We start from the raw sequence: 19075 nt of genomic DNA on the forward strand, positions 1-19075 counted from the left end.
GAAAAACCTAATGAAAGATGATACCAAAAGTTATAAGTAATAGTAGTAAAATATAATGAAAAACATAGAGTTAATTTTAACCTTAGCTTGCATTTAATTGATGCATTCAGCACGCTAGACAGAATCCCACCATCATTGCTCTACTCTTCCACCGTCGCCACTGCCGCCCCCTTGGCGACCAAAGTCGTGACCTCCATAGTAGTACCAGAGGACTTGATCGGAAGAAAGGGAGGGAAACAAAGGCTAAATATGTGTTGATTTAGGGTGTTTGGGTTACTTTTTCTCTACGGTTTGGTTTAGATGTCATCGATGTTTCTTTGTCGCTGCTGATGCTACAACCAACACCTCTGCCGCTAACGTATCCGTCTTTTGCGTTTCCAAATTTGACACAGTCAGATTCTTCCCTGTAAAGTAACTAATTTTAGTGACCAAAATTAGGGAATTTAGGGTTATATTTTTGCTTGATTTTGTATATTTGCTTAACATTTAGTTTCATTTATGGTTTTTGAGAGTGAAGGAGTTGTGAATATTTATCCTTTTCAAGCTTTACCTTTGTTTTTACTTTTTTGAGCTTTTACAATGCATCTCGATATTTGAATAGAATTAGTATTTGGGAGTTGTATGACTGAAAGATATACTTTTTTCTTCCTTTATTTGAATAGAATTTGGTAAGTTATTTATTTTTCTACCTTTATTTTATATTTTTATTACATTATGAGGACTTACAGTATGAGGCATACGACATGAAGCTGTCATCATTTAAAGATTTGCAGTCAGTTAAGTCAAAGGGGTTCAGAGATGAAGCATTAGCAAGCATAACTTATGTTGCTCATGTTACATTCACCACTATAACAAGTGGTGAATTGCATGGTTATAAGTATGTTTATTTTTTATTTTGATCTTTTGTTGAAATTTAATGGTCTTTTTGAAAGGACTCGTTCATATCGATTATAAACGATTCACAATAGTTGATTACATCACGAGGTATTTGACCTCTATATGATACATTTTTACAAACATTGCATTCGTTTTTAAAGGACAAACTTTCATTTCATCGAAAGTTGATAGACATGCATACTCTTTCATAATATATTCAAATCATAAATGGCTTAATAATAATCTTGTTGAACTCTATGACTCGAATGCAACGTCTTTTGAAATATGCCATGAATAACTCCAAGTAATATCTCTAAATGAGCAAATGCACAGCGGAAGATTTCTTTCATACCTGAGAATAAACATGCTTTCAAGTGTCAACCAAAAGGTTGGTGAGTTCATAGGTTTATCATAAGCAATAAAATTCATCATTTTGATAGACCACAAGATTTAAATACAGTACACCTATCTCGTGTACAAAACCATTTTTCATAATGCTTAGCAGAGTAGGTTCGTATCCTTTTCTCCCTCGTAGGTTGCCTCGCGATTTTTAAATAACCGTACACATATCTCGTGCACAAAAATAATACACATAACCTGTGTATAAAAATCATTCTCTCGATACATAACATTAAATTTTGATTACATTGCTCAACATGGTAACCAACCTTAACATATAATGCGCATAAATAATATCCCCAAAATAGAACATCTCGTCTGTATAATATATAAACTTCGAAGTACTAAACACCACGCCTACTAGCTCTTCCGTCTAGTGAACATTCTGGGTGTGGGTGTTAAACCCGGTAGGTACCTTTAGGATTCGCGTGAATTAGGGTCATACCCGTTTCTAATTCTTAGGTTACCAAGCAATCATAATCAGGGGAAAATATTCACAACAATTAGTGGCAATTATCACGTCCAACTAATTCAATAATAATCCACAGAACTTCTGTCTACATAATAATTCATTCGAGGAATGTTTTGCTTATGTCTATCTTGTCAAACAATTATAAAAGCATTTCATGTATTCTTAGTTCGAAAATATATTTCAAAAGCATTTAATAAAGCAGTTATAAAAGCAGTGCATGTATTCTCAGTCTCAAAAATATATATTGCAAAAGCATTTAAAAGGGGAGCAAATGAAACTCACTATACGATATTTTGTAGTAAAAATATTCATACGACAGAACTGAACAATGCAGGGTTGGCCTCGGATTCACGAACCTATATCATTATATATATATATATATATATATATATATATATATATATATATATATATATATATATATATATATATATATATATATATATATATATAAACACACATAATTGTAATCGAACAAATTTATATTTATATATTTAGTTGTGTATTAATATTTATACATAATTTTATTAATACTTATAATATATTATAATGCTTATTTGATAAATGATTTAATTAACGTTATGTCAATATAAATAATATTATATTAGTTAAAACATAATATTATGCAATATTAGTATACATAAATATATTTTTATATAAATATCTTCTGTTTGCAAAAATTAATAATTGTCATATTACTAAGTTAAGGATAATACTAATACTAATAATAATAATGTTAATAATGTTTAAGCTAGTAAAATTAATAATGATAATAATATAAACTATATAAATGATATTAATATTAATAATAATGATAATACTAGTAATAATAATGATAATGATATAACTTGTATTAATGTAAATAATAATAATTTACTTAATAATAATAACCATAATTAATACTAATAATAATAATAATAATAATAATAATAATAATAATAATAATAATAATAATAATAATAATAATAATAATAATAATAATAATAATAATAATAATAATAATAATAATAATAATAAAATAAGTAATACTACCTTTAAAAGCTTTTCAAAAAAGAATTGCCCCAACCCAGGCTCGAACTCATGATCTCTCGATAACTCAACAACATCCCAAACCATTTAGCTGACCTCGTCTTTCTGATTTAACCTCTAGCTTATATCTATATAACCCGATTAATAGCAGCCTGTTTGCATATTGACTCACAGCCCAACATACATCAGTCCAATAATACTTTTAAGATGAATTGATTGTGGTTAATTGGGTTTAAGATCTTACAGTCCGATAATCACAATATATATATATATATATATATATATATATATATATATATATATATATATATATATATATATATATATATATATATATATATATATATATATAAACTGATCCAAGAGTAAATAAAATAGTTTGATCTGTTAGATTGCAGTGGGCAGGAAAACAATACGCAGCCTTTATCAAACATTTTTCTTCATCATCATCGACAATAAATTCGTTACTATCATCTCATAAAATCACAACCAATGTTATTGGTGTTATCACGAAGGGGTACTAAATACTATAATATTTTACTAGTAAATACTATTAAATAGAATACAATTTTACACAAGTTATTTATTTATTTATAGAGTGGATATACCTAAACCTTGCTACAACACTTATAGGCAGTGTACCTAATCATACAGTAGTGTAGTTTTTAGTAAGTCCGGTTCGTCCACCGGGAACTAGCCAAGTTTAACGCTATATTTTTAAAAACTATATTTGTATATAAATATATATATATAAATATAAGAAGTATTATTATTATTATTATAAAAGGGGGTTTTTACCGTTTAATGACCGGTTTGTCGATTTAAAAACTTAAGTCGCAGTTAAAACCTAATGTAAAATATTAAATATATAAAAGACTTAATTTAAAGCGTAAAGTAAATAACAATAATTAAAGTGTGATAAATTAAAGTGCGATAAATAAAATGACAATAAATAAAATTGCGATAATTAAAAAAAAATGCGATAATTAAAATGACAATAAATTAAAGTGCGATAATTAAAAGTGCAATTAAATATGAAATAAAGGAATTATGCTTATTAAAACTTCCGTAATCATGATGTTCGACGTTTTGATTATAGTTTATTATCATGGGTTAATTGTCCTTTGTCCTGGATTATTCGATATGTCCATACGGTTTTGTCCATAATAGTCCATCAGTCATAAATATAAAGTGCGAGAGTCTTCGTCAAATTATCCTTATACCCGAAGTCAAATATTCCAACTAATTGGGGATTCGAACTGTAACAAAGTCTTATTACTTTGTTTAATGAATACACCAGGTTATCGACTGCGTGTAAACTAAGGTTGTAATACTTTGTTAACAATTACACCAATTACCCTTGAATGTAATCCACCCCTGTTTTAACTAGTCCATTAACTATTAATCCAGTTCCGTGTCCGGTAAAATGAACAATTATTGGTATTTATAGATATCCCGCCTACCGTACCCAATTAAGCGTAAGTGGTTATTTATAGATACGTCAAATTATAACCTTTATATTAAATTAACGAGGTATCATTAAGTTAATATAAAACCCATTAATAGCCCATAGTCTAATTTCCACAAGTGTCGTTCCTTTATCCAAACCCCAATTATGGTACAAAGCCAAATTACCCAATTTTAATATTTAGCCTAACATCACGATTACTTCGGCATTAAATAAGCATAATAATAACTTAGCTACAAGACATTAATTTAAAAAGGTTGAACATAACTTACAATGATTAATAATAGCGTAGCGTTACACGGACAGAATTTCGACTTACACACTTACAACATTCGCTAACATACCCTTATTATTATTAAATTAAAATTAAAATTAAAATTATAAATTTTATATATATATATATATATATATATATATATATATATATATATATATATATATATATATATATATATATATATATATATATATCGTAGAGAGTAAGAGATAGATTAGAAAAAGGTGTGATTTTTTGTGCAGAATTCGATGGCTTTTATAGGCCCACAATTTACTGTGCAGCTCAGCGAGTGCGGAGCTTTTGCTCTTTAGAACTCCCCGAGTGCGGAGGTATGAAATACAGCTCACATAAAAGATCCAAAACGTGGGCGGCTTTTAATTATAATATATAATAATATATATAATTAATTATATATTATATTATATTCTTGTGCACAGTTGACTTGTAATTTTTGATCCGTTGCGTCGCGCGTTGAGAGTTGACTTTGGTCCCGGTTCCGAATTTTCGAACGTCCTTTTGTACGATTTAATAATTTGAACTTTGCGTTTTGCGGCTCGTACTCTTGTACTTTTGAGACGTTTCTCATCAATAATTTGAACCTCTTTGATTGTACTTTGTACTTTTTAACTTTTTGGTCGTTTGCGTCTTCAATTCGTCGAATCTGCCTTTTGTCTTCACATTTTAATATTTAAACGAATATCACTTGTAAATAGAACAATTGCAACTAAAAGCTTGTCTTTCTTGAGGGATAATGCTATGAAATATATGTTCGTTTTTAGCATTATCAGTTATCATATTATCACGTAATAAGAAGGGTTTGGTATTAGGTTTGTTCCACAGAATGAAAATGAAAGATAATAGTAATTGAACAAATCAATGGATTCTCGATGGGTTGCAGAAAAATAGAAAGTATAGCAGGTGAATAAAGCAAGTAGGGTTTATTTTGTTTATAATTTGTCGGCCACGATTTGCTGTTTGTTCCACTAGTATGATAAAGTGCCATCTTTATGTTTAATACTCAATTTACCGAATTATTACATTACACTATAAACTGGGAACCCTTCATACCCTTTTCATTCGTTAGTGTTCCAGGAGAAAAACGTGACTGTAGCAGCAGGAAAATAGGTGAATCAATCGTCGATCAGAATAGGAACGGAAGAAAAATAATAATGATAAAAATGATGATGGAGGTGGTGGTTTACTCTTGTGGTTGTTTGTTGTATTTAAAATAGAAAACAGTGAATTTTAAAGCAGCCCTTTGATGGTGGATCATCGATAGAAAGCACAAAAGGAATCGATGGGGTTGTGTAGGCTATGGTGGTCGTGTGTGGTACTTGTTAATGATTGTTCTCGGTGGTTTGAGGTTCACGAACAAAGAAGAAGGAGGAGAGAGAAATGAGAGAGAAAGGGTTATAGTTGAAATGACCCGTCCTAATCCATCTGGACAAATACATTACATTTGGTTACATCGCGAGGTACTTGACCTCTATATGATACATTTTACAAACATTGCATTCGTTTTTAAAAGACAAACTTTCATTACATCAAAAGGTGACGGCATGCATACCAATTCCTAATATATCCAACTATAAATGACTTGATAATAATCTTGATGAACTCAACGACTCGAATGCAACGTCTTTTGAAATATGTCATGAATGACTCCAAGTAATATCTCTAAAATGAGCAAATGCACAGCGGAAGATTTCTTTCATACCTGAGAATAAACATGCTTTCAAGTGTCAACCAAAAGGTTGGTGAGTTCATAGGTTTATCGTAAACAATAAAATTCATCATTTTAATAGACCACAAGATTTAAATACAGTACACCTATCTCGTGTACGAAACCATATTTCATAATGCTTAGCAAAGTAGGTTCGTATCCTTTTCTCCCCCGTAGGTTGCCTCGCGATTTTTAATAATCGTACACATATCTCGTGCACAAAAACTAATACACATAACCTGTGTATAAAAGTCACTCATACGAACTACAAACACCTGGTAATCGACCTTAACAAAATGCATCAAGAATATTCCCCGCATACCGGCATTCCGCACGGACATGCAAAAAGCATACAATCAGGCCACTCTTTTAAATATGATGGTTGTGTACACCTCACAAACAGATCATATCTTTTAAAGCTGGCAATTGTATACCTATTTCGAAGTACTAAAGCAGTTCAAATTCTCTGACTGGGGCTCGTTAGTGCCCATAGATCTATCTTTAGGATTCACGTCAATTAGGAGCTCGGTTTCCTAATTCTTAGATTACCAGACTATAAAGGGGTGATATCCGGTGTACTCGTAACTCAATTCATAGAATGTTTTTAAATACTTGTGTCTATCTCGTCAAACATTTATAAAAGCATTTCATGTATTCGCAGTTCAAAATATATTTCTAAAAGCATTTAATAAAGCAGTTATAAAAACTGCGCATGTATTCTCAGTCCCAAAAATATATATTGCAAAAGCATTTAAAAAGGGGGCAAATGAAACTCACAATACGATATTTTGTAGTAAAAATATGCATATGACGGAACTGAACAATGCAAGGTTGGCCTCGGATTCACGAACCTATATCATTTGTATATATATTAACACACATAATCGAAATCGAATAAATATATATATTATTATTAATAATATACTTGTTAAATTATTTGTTATATAGATATAGATATATTTAATTTACATATTTTATTTAACTAGTGTTTATCTTTCATTATAACATGTTAATAATAATAATAATAATTTATATTAGAGTTTATATATGATAAAATATATGTATATATATTAATTGATATATTTTATATATAGCTTAGTTACTATCTTTTTAATAATAAAATTATATTGATATGTAATATTAATATTCTTGTAATGTAAGTTTTTTATATAAAAATATCTATTTGTAATAATACTAATAATAATAATAATAATAATAATAATAATAATAATAATAATAATAATAATAATAATAATAATAATAATACTAATAATGATAACAATAACGATAATAATAATAATAATAATAATTAGTAATATTAATAACATAATAATAATAACAATAATAATAATAATAATAATAATAATAATAATAATAATAATAATAATAATAATAATAATAATAATAATAATAATAATAATAATAATAATAATAATAAAAAAAGATCACAACCTTTGCAGAAACAGCTTAAAAAATATAGCCACTGCCCGGGCTCGAACCCGTGACCTCCCGCTTAACAGAAAATACCCATTACCATCCGACCAGTTCTATTTTTCCGATTATGTTATAGATCCGATTTAATTTAACTCATTCTTTTCTGTTTCCACTTTCTTCTCCTCCTTTCTCTCTAAACAATCGACCAATTCACCAAATTTACCAATAATACTTATGCTAGATTTTAGGACTAAAATTATATACAAAAACAATAAATTAGTGTTTAAATGTTTTAAAAAAAAGAAAAAGAAACAAACATATAAGCTGCTGTCGCTGCTATTGATAAAAAAAAATTTATTTTCAATTTTTATAACGCTATAGATGAAGATTATAACACGAATTAGTTTGCTAATCAATTATAAAAGTTATTGGAATCGTCAATTGAATTTAAAACATCAAAAAAAGCTCTAATTTCTTGATGAACAAATTGGTTGACTTTTGAGAAAATAACTTTGACTCGCAAATTCGAATTCATTGTTAGGAATTGGGATTTGAGAGTTTGCATAAAGTTTAAGTGAATTATTCCTAACAACTTTGCATTTATACATTTTGAAAATTCGTTCGAATTCGAAATAAGACCAAAAAGTGTAAGAACAAAGGTTTTTCATATGGGTTTTTGATTTTTTTTTCCTTTCCATTTCCAATTGCAGTTAAGGATTTATATAATATGTTGAATAATTGAAGTAGAAACATGACTGTATTATCTGAAATCGACTTGTAACAGATTGGACAGAAAATTCAATCTTGTGCAGTAACTGGAAGAAAATTTAAACAGATACAAATAAAAATTGAAATTGATTTGTACTGATTTTTGGCTATATCTATGATTCGATTTCAACTGGTGGAGATAGGAAAACAATTGTATACTGATTGATAGAAATGTGCAACTCATTTGATTTCTATTGGATTTATAAATTTATATTAGTATTTAGTATATATAAATATAAATATATTAATAATAATAATAATCATACCTTTAACATTAATAATACTAAAAATAATAATACTAATATTAATATTAAGTAGATTGATAATTATTAATAATAATATTAATAATGATCTTAAAAATAATAATAATAATAATAAGTAATAATAATTATAATGAAAATGGTAATAATGTTATTAATGATAATAATACTAATCATAATAATGCTAATAATAATATTCGTAATAATAATACTACAACCATTTATATATAACAATTTTGTATCCATAGATTATATATAATATTAATATCACTAATATTAATATTAGTATTGAAAGTAATAACAATATTATTATAATAATTATTTATATGATTGAATGTAATATATTGTTAATTATGTATTACTTATATTATATAATATCATAGTTGAATATTTGATATATATATATATATATATATATATATATATATATATATATATATATTTATTTATTTATATATATATTACAATATATTAGTTATTAATAGAAATCTTTTATATATATCTATATAGGTTCATAACAATATTATATATCTATTTATATATATTCTTTGTAATAATAACTTAATTATTTTGTTTGTTATTTTACATTTTTAATTCTAATCGATTAATGCATACTTTATTAATTCAAATTATTATATATATATACTTATATATATATATATATATATATATATATATATATATATATATATATATATATATATATATATATATATATATATATATATATATATATATATATATACAATTACATATTTATTTACAATAATTGTTCGTGAATCGTCAGGAATAGTCAAAGGTCAAATGAATCCACGTAAATAGTTTAAAAATTTTGTGACTCAACATTACAGACTTTGTTTATCATGTCGAGATAATATTAAGATTAAAGTTTAAATTTGATCGAGGTCATCATGGATAACAATAAGAATGTTTTCATGAAAAATATGAGTTGATAAATAGAGTTTTATCATCATTGAGTAATATGGATAAAATTATTTGATTTTGTGAAGAGTACGAGTGAAGCTATCACAAAAGAGTGAAATGAGTAGGTGTAGATTTGTCATATCTTTTGACGTAGATAGGATTGATTTCCAAGTTCAAGAGATTTGGAGAAAATCTTCCTAAGAAGATTTGATTCTTCGGTAATAAAGGGAATTAGGATCCACTTTAAATGCGATCATCTGTTTTGATTGCTCTGTCGGATATTTTACTATAAATCCACCACCTTCGTTTCCTTACAACTCACACCGTTTATTCTTTCTCCCCCAACTCATACTTTAAAGTATTCGTCAATATGCTTCATCCAGTTCTGATTCTTGATATACTTCTAACCTTCATATCTGTCATTCTTCTTTTTCATTTACCGCCGAAGAATCTATTTACTTCTACTATACTCTTGGTTTTATAGTGTTTTTAGTTCTCCCTTATCTTTATATTGCTATATGCATCGATATATATGGTTTGTAATTTCAGGGTTGTTGTTGGGCTTTATATCTTCCCTTATATTTCAAAGTCCCTGCTTCTGTCTTCTATAATCACTGTCATCCACAGATAATACTCTCTCCTATTTGCTGTGATTTATACTCTAATTTCTATTTCGGAGCTTCATTCTTTTGTTTTCTCTTCTTGCTATTAAGCACCGCATGTAATGGTCCAGAATTCGTAGATATGAATTTCGGAATGAACATAATTAATGTTCTAATAAGGAAATTGTAATGGCACGATCTTGATTTGTTAAATTACCAGGATATCCCGAAAAAGACCGAATCATCAAGAAATATTTTCTTGATGTTTTAGAGATTTAAATAGAATACAAGAGTCGTGTAACATGGCACATGATGACGTTATAGTCTGTGAATCATCGCGTTCCATTAGAAACTCAGCATGACTTACTGTAATATAATCACGTTGATCAAGTGTTATTATATTATACTAACTAATGCTTCAGTTCCTAACACTACTTCAAAAACATTCATATTTTTAAATTCAAATCTTTCAGAATTTAGAAACTAAAACAGTTTCCTTTCTGATGTAACACTGATATCATGAAGAGATAAATGATTTTAGCTAAGAATAGTTATGAAAACATATTCAGAAATATCGGGGATATTTATAATGAAAGATACGATGATATCTTAGAATTTCTAATATCAATGGATGATGATGAAGATTTGTTCGTAAAAGTGTAGCGTCAGGAGCAAGGTATTCGTTAATGACTTCCGTAGGTACTGAATCATTTGAATTCTTTGAAGACAGGTTTATTCTTTATGATTTGTCCACAGCCTCCTTCATGGGTTGCTAAATCTGTTTTCCAGTTTCAATTTTTCTGAGCTTTGCCAACATACTATTCTTTATCATCAAACTTCCATTGGTTAAGATCGTTTACGTTTGTTTATAGTTTCTGCTGCTTCATTCAACTTTTTCAACATTACGAGTATTGATTCGTAGACTAGGTGCTTTTCAGAGTTTTAGAATGGAAGGTCATAATTCTAAGAGGTAAATGTTATATGTATACATATAACTATTGATGTAGTAACGCTGCGAGATTTAAAATACTGATTGCTAATTCTCGGTAATTGGTATGGCAATTCTGGTTATAAGATGTGGATGAGTATATGATAAGGTTTTAATGAGCAAATATAATATGGTTCTTTAGAGAGACTTAAGTCAATAAGTAGTGAAATTGCTGGTAAGTTTACTGCTAATGTGGTGGAATATAAATGGTTCTTCGGTAACGATGATGAAGGTGTGATCTTTATAATAAGGTTTATTCGAATGAAACATTGAAGTTGATTTGTTGGAGCTGTGACAAAATTGGCTAATTTGAAAAGAAATTGCATTGTTATTTTCGGAAATAATAATGCCAAAGGAGCTAGCACAGATACGTGTTAAACATTGGTTCCGAGTGTTTTCAGGTGCATAACTATATGCATAAATATTTTCTCCAGTAGATGAAGTGCGGCTGGTTCATCCTCTCGATTGAGGTGTTTTCAAGAATCATGAAGGGTTTAAACGCAGATTGTAATCGTCAAGATACAAACGAGGTTTAAGATGAAATCAAGTGGCAAACTTGAAGAGATGTTTAGTTTCATATGTTAAAATCAATATTTTAATTCATTTTACTTGTCCAATGTTTGTAGCCCACAGTTAGTAATTCAGCAATTCATATATAATATTCGAATTAATTAATACGTATCGTGACCCATTGTATACATGTCTCAGACTCGATCACAACTCAAAGTATATATATTATTGTAGAATCAACATCAACCCTGTATAGCTAACTTGGTCATTACCGCATATGGAGTGTCTATGGTTATTCCAAATAATATATATAGATGCGTCGATATGATATGTCAAAACATTGTATACGTGTCCCGATATTTAAAATGCGTAAATAACAGTATTTAAATGATGATAAATAAAGTGCGTAAATTAAATAACAGAAATTAAATGACGATAAATAAAATTGCGATAATTAAATTGCGATAATTAAAATGTAATTAGTTAGCTAGGAACAGTTAGCTGGAAACAGTTAGCATGGATTCTTAACAAAATTTTTCTCATGGTTAATTCGTTTGTTTCTAACAAATTTTATTTTGCCAAATGTTTTCTTCATTATGCCACTTGTTGGATTCTGATAGATTAAAATCCAAATATGAAATTGAATGAAAATGGTTATTCTGTGGTGAATCGGATTAGTATATATGTGGATGTAAGTAGGATAGTAAATGACTGTTGAATCAGATTCGAAGAATGTACAGTGTAACTTATTAATGTGAAATCTAAATATTCCTCGGGTATTACCTACCCGTTAAAATATTTTCATCATTAACAGTTTGTACAAAAGAATTTTTAATTACAATCTTTATGAAAACATATATTTTCATATATATAATTTCTTCATATGTAATCATAGATTTAATGAGTCAATATGATATTAAACTCATTTGCTTTTCGGTTTGAGCTAGAATAAATAATCTCTAAGACTTTAGAGATTACATAATCGCTATGTAGAACGAAGGTAAATGATGTAGAACGATACGTAGGACGATGATTATACTCGAGATATAAAATGAGATGTTGAGACATGGATTTTTGATGATACTGGTGCTGTTACTGATGGTATTGTTGGTACCGGTGATGTTGCTAAAGCTGATAAATTTTGCACCATATTTTCCAAAGTTACAATTCGAGCGTGAAGCTTGTTGACTTCTGCTATTACTCCGGGATGATTGTCGGTCGGAACGAGCGGATGAATAAAATTTAGAATTGTAGATAGAATATAATCGTGGTGAGATATTCAGAAAATGATTGTGAAAATGGTGTTTTTAATGGGTTCGCCGGTAAGTGCTTCAGGTTCTTTGCCAAGAGTGCAGGTTGGTGGGTGAAAAGGATCACCTTCTTCTCGTCTCCATCGGTTAAGTCGACTACGAACCCATCAGATGAATTGAGGATGGCTGATTGATTGATTCATTCTGGTGACACCGCTTTCGGAGCTTAGGTGAATATCCATGTCGGAATAGCTGTTGGAATAACTATCGAAATCTGAGGGACTCGAACTGGTTGAGGGATTCATCTCGTACTATCAAATGAAGAATTTTCGATAAGAAATAGATTATATGATGTAGATTAGTACCCTGCAATACATAATTTACATATGCATATATAATACTAAAATCCCATAAGTTACGGAGGAATCTACGAAAGCTGTCAGGCAAAGGTAACAATAACAGATACGCTAAGATGTGAATTTTCTATACACTATCTATGCAATAGAGGAAGTAAGAGGTGTCTAGACTTTAAGGATGATAAGCAAATAATTTTCTACACTAAATGATAAGCAAAACTTTTGACATGCAGACACGGTCGAAGTCCAGACCCACTAATGCATCTAAACAACTATCAGTTAGACACACTAACGCAAGACCTGGTTCGCTAAGACCACCGCTCTGATACCAACTGAAATGACCCGTCCTAATCCATCTGGATGAATACATTACATTTGGTTACATCGCGAGGTACTTGACCTCTATATGATACATTTTACAAACATTGCATTTGTTTTTAAAAGACAAACTTTCATTACATCGAAAGTTGACGGCATGCATACCAATTCCTAATATATCAAACTATAAATGAATTGATAATAATCTTGATGAACTCAACGACTCGAATGCAACGTCTTTTGAAATATGCCATGAATGACTCCAAGTAATATCTCTAAAATGAGCAAATGCACAGCGAAAGATTTCTTTCATACCTGAGAATAAACATACTTTCAAGTGTCAACCAAAAGGTTGGTGAGTTCATAGGTTTATCGCAAACAATAAAATTCATCATTTTAATAGACCACAAGATTTAAATATAGTACACCTATCTCGTGTACGAACCCATATTTCATAATGCTTAGCAGAGTAGGTTCGTATCCTTTTCTCCCCCGTAGGTTGCCTCACGATTTTTAATAATCGTACACATATCTCGTGCACAAAAACTAATACACATAACCTGTGTATAAAAGTCATTCATACGAACTACAAACACCTGGTAATCGACCTTAACAAAATGCATCTAGAATGTCCCCCGCATACCGGCATTTCGCACGGTCTTGCAAAAAGCATACAATCAGGCCACTCTTTTAAATATGATGGTTGTGTACACCTCACAAACAGATCATATCTTTTACAGCTGGCGGTTGTATACCTATTTTGAAGTACTAAAGCAGTTTAAATTCTCTGACCGGGGCTCGTTAGTGCCCATAGATCTATCTTTAGGATTCACGTCAATTAGGAGCTCAGTTTCCTAATTCTTAGATTACCAGACTATAAAGGGGTGATATCCGGTGTACTCATAACTCATTCGAAGAATGTTTTTAAGTACTTGTGTCTATATCATCAAACATTTTTAAAAGCATTTCATGTATTCACAGTTCAAAATATATTTCTAAAAGCATTTAATAAAGCAGTTGTAAAAACAGCGCATGTATTCTCAGTCCCAAAAATATATATTGCAAAAGCATTTAAAAAGGGAGCAAATGAAACTCACAATACGATATTTTGTAGTAAAAATATGCATACGACGGAACTGAACAATGCAGGGTTAGCCTCGGATTCACGAACCTATATCATTTGTATATATATTAACACACATAATCGAAATCGAATAAATATATATATTATCATTAATAATATACTCGTTAAATTATTTGTTATATAGATATAGATATATTTAATTTACATATTTTATTTAACTAGTGTTTATCTTTAATTATAACATGTTAATAATAATAATAATTTATATTAGAGTTTATATATGATAAAATATATGTATATATATTAATTGATATATTTTATATATAGCTTAGTTACTATCTTTTTAATAATAAAATTATATTGATATGTAATATTAATATTCTTGTAATGTAATTTTTTTATATAAAAATATCTATTTGTAATAATACTAATGATAATAATAATACTAACAATGATAACAATAACGATAATAATAATGATAATTAGTAATATTAATAACATAATAATAATAATAACAATAATAATAATAATAATAATAATAATAATAATAATAATAATAATAATAATAATAATAATAATAATAATAATAATAATAATAATAATAATAATAATAATAATAATGATAATAATAATAATAAAAGATCACAACCTTTGTAGAAACAGCTTAAAAAATTATAGCCACTTCCCGGGCTCGAACCCGTGACCTCCCGCTTAACCGAAAACACCCATTACCATCCGATTAGTTCTATTTTTCTGATTAAGTTACAGATCTGATTTAATTTAACTCATTCTTTTCTGTTTCTACTTTCTTCTCCTCCTTTCTCTCTAAACAATCAACCAATTCACCAAATTTACCAGTAATACTTATGCTTAGTTTTAGGACTAAAAATAGATACAAAACCAATAAATTAGTGCTTAAATGTTTTGAAAGAAAAAAAATAAAAGAAACAAACATATAAGCTGTTGTCGCTGCTATTGATAAAAAAAATTTGATTTTCAATTTTTATAACGCTATAGATGAAGATTATGAAATGCCCCGTTCTTATTGATTAAAAACGTTCCATATTAATTAATTTCGTTGTGAGGTTTTGACCTCTATATGAGACGTTTTTCAAAGACTGCATTCATTTTAAAACAAACCATAACCTTTATTTCATCAATAAAGGTTTAAAAAGCTTTACGTAGATTATCAAATAATGATAATCTAAAATATCATGTTTACACACGACCATTACATAATGGTTTACAATACAAATATGTTACAACGAAATAAGTTTCTTGAATGCAGTTTTTACACAATATCATACAAGCATGGACTCCAAATCTCATCCTTATTTAAGTATGCGACAGCGGAAGCTCTTAATAATCACCTGAGAATAAACATGCTTAAAACGTCAACAAAAATATTGGTGAGTTATAGGTTTAACCTATATATTATCAAATCATAATTATAGACCACAAGATTTCATGTTTCAATACACATCCCATACATAAAGATAAAAATCATTCATATGGTGAACACCTGGTAACCGACATTAACAAAATGCATATATAAGAATATCCCCATCATTCCAGGACACCCTTCGGATATGATATAAATTTTGAAGTACTAAAGCATCCGGTACTTTGGATGGGGTTTGTTAGGCCTAATAGATCTATCTTTAGGATTCGCGTCAATTAGGGTGTCTGTTCCCTAATTCTTAGATTACCAGACTAAATAAAAAGAGGCATATTCGATTTCGATAATTCAACCATAGAATGTAGCTTCACGTACTTGTGTCTATTTTGTAAATCATTTATAAAACCTGCATGTATTCTCATCCCAAAAATATTAGATTTTAAAAGTGGGACTATAACTCACTTTCACAGATTTTTTACTTCGTTGGGAAGTAAGACTTGGCCACTGGTCGATTCACGAACCTATAACAAATATGTACATATATATCAAAGTATGTTCAAAATATATTTACAACACTTTTAATACATTTTGATGTTTTAAGTTTATTAAGTCAGCTGTCCTCGTTAGTGACCTACAACTAGTAGTCCACAGTTAGATGTACAGAAATAAATCGATATATATTATCTTGAATCAATCCACGACCCAGTGTATACATATCTCAGTATTGATCACAACTCAAACTATATATATTTTGGAATCAACCTCAACCCTGTATAGCTAACTCCAATATTCACATATAGAGTGTCTATGGTTGTTCCGAAATATATATAGATGTGTCGACATAATAGGTCGAAACATTGTATACGTGTCTATGGTATCTCAAGATTACATAATATACAATACAAGTTGATTAAGTTATGGTTGGAATAGATTTGTTACCAATTTTCACGTAGCTAAAATGAGTAGTTTTTACCAATTTTGTTTTGCTCGCCATTTCTTCGTTTCTAATCCGTTTTGAGTGATTTAAGCGGCCACGGTTTCGTATTGATCTTGAATTTATGAAAATAAACAGAAAAGGTATAGGTTTATAGTCGGAAATATAAGTTATAAGTCATTTTTGAAAGAGGTAGTCATTTTCGTCGAAAGAACGACATCTTGATGACTGTTTTGAAAAACATACTTTCACTTTGAGTTTAACCATGATTTTTGGATATGGTTTCATGTTCATAAGAAAAATAATTTTCCCAGAAGTATAGCTTTTAAATCTAAGTTTTTCATAGTTTTTAATTATCCAAACCAAAACAGCCCCCGGTTGTAACTACGACGGCGTAAATCCGGTTTTATGGTGTTTATCGTATTTCCGGGTTTTAAATCATTAAGTTAGCATATCATATAGATATAGATCATGTGTATAGTTGATTTTAAAAGTATAGTTAGAAGGATTAACTTTATTTGCGAACAAGTTTAGAATTAACTAAACTTTGTTCTAGTGATTACAAGTTTACCACTTCGAATATGATAGCTTTTTATGTATGAATCAAATGATGTTAAGAACATCATTACTACCTTAAGTTCCTTGAATAAACCTACTGGAAAATATAAAAATGGATCTAGCTTCAACGGATCCTTGGATGGCTCGAAGTTCTTGAAGCAGAATCATGACACGAAAACAAGTTCAAGTAAGATCATCACTTGAAATAAGATTGTTATAATTATAGAAATTGAACTAAAGTTTGAATATGATTATTACCTTTTCTTAGAATGATAACCTACTGTAAGAAACAAAGATTTCTTGAGGTTGGACGATCACCTTACAAGATTGGAAGTGAGCTAGCAAACTTGAAAGTGTTGTTGGTGTGTTCTTGAGTTGTTGTTTTGTATGTTGATCTAGTTTAGGATTTATAAACTAGATTGAGCTAGATTATGAAGAAAAAGATGAAGAACACTTATAAAAAATGAAGAACACTTGAGAGAGAGTAATTTGATTCATAAAAATTGCAAAATGAAAGTGTTATGGAGAGTAAACAAAAATGTGAATGAGGAGTACTTTTAATGGCTCCATTAGTTTGTAATTTTGTGTAATAATTCTAGCTAGTTGCCAAATGATGGTTCCCACAAGATTAGGTAGCTCACATGGGCTGCTAAGAGCTAATCATTGGAGTGTATATACCAATAGTACATACATCTAAAAGCTGTGTATTGTACGAGTACAAATACGGGTGCATACGAGTAGAATTGTTGATGAAACTGAACGAGGATGTAATTGTAAGAATTTTTGTTAAGTAGAAGTATTTTGATAAGTGTCTTGAAGTCTTTCAAAAGTGTATGAATACATATTAAAACACTACATGTATATACATTTTAACTGAGTCGTTAAGTCATCGTTAGTCGTTACATGTAAGTGTTGTTTTGAAACCTTTAGGTTAACGATCTTGTTAAATGTTGTTAACCCAAAGTTTATAATATCAAATGAGATTTTAAATTATTATATTATCATGATATTATGATATATTAATATATCTTAATATGATATATATACATTTAAATGTCGTTACAACGATAATCGTTACATATATGTCTAATCCTTAAGTTAGTAGTCTTGTTTTTACTTATGTAGTTCATTGTTAATACACTTAATGATATATTTAATTATCATATTATCATGTTATATATAATATAACAATGTATTAATATGCTTGATATATATTTAGTAAGACGTGGTTATAACGATAATCGTTATATGTATCGTTTCGAGTTTCATACGTCAATAGTCTCCTTTTTAAGTATATAACTTATTGTTACTCTTTTTAATGAGATACTTGATGATCATTATATCATGTTAAACATATATATTTATTCATTTATGTATCATCATTTCATATACAACTTATAGCGTTCGTGAATCATTGGTCAAACTGGGTAATCAGACGTTTACAAA

At 28.8% G+C, this 19075-nt stretch overlaps 1 long non-coding RNA gene across 1 annotated transcript in view; it reads left to right on the forward strand.

Annotated features, from left to right (window-relative positions):
* The first annotated feature begins 670 nt into the window (after positions 1–670).
* LOC139904505 (uncharacterized) overlaps positions 671–19075 on the forward strand; it is a 44965-nt gene continuing 26560 nt past the window's right edge. Inside the window, exon 1 of the long non-coding RNA XR_011778844.1 lies at positions 671–870. This is a non-coding gene — a long non-coding RNA (uncharacterized lncRNA). The remainder of the gene's footprint in view (positions 871–19075) is intronic.

The sequence above is a fragment of the Rutidosis leptorrhynchoides genome, chromosome 4 (assembly GCF_046630445.1).
Source record: "Rutidosis leptorrhynchoides isolate AG116_Rl617_1_P2 chromosome 4, CSIRO_AGI_Rlap_v1, whole genome shotgun sequence".
In the NCBI taxonomy this organism is placed as follows: Eukaryota; Viridiplantae; Streptophyta; class Magnoliopsida; order Asterales; family Asteraceae; genus Rutidosis; species Rutidosis leptorrhynchoides.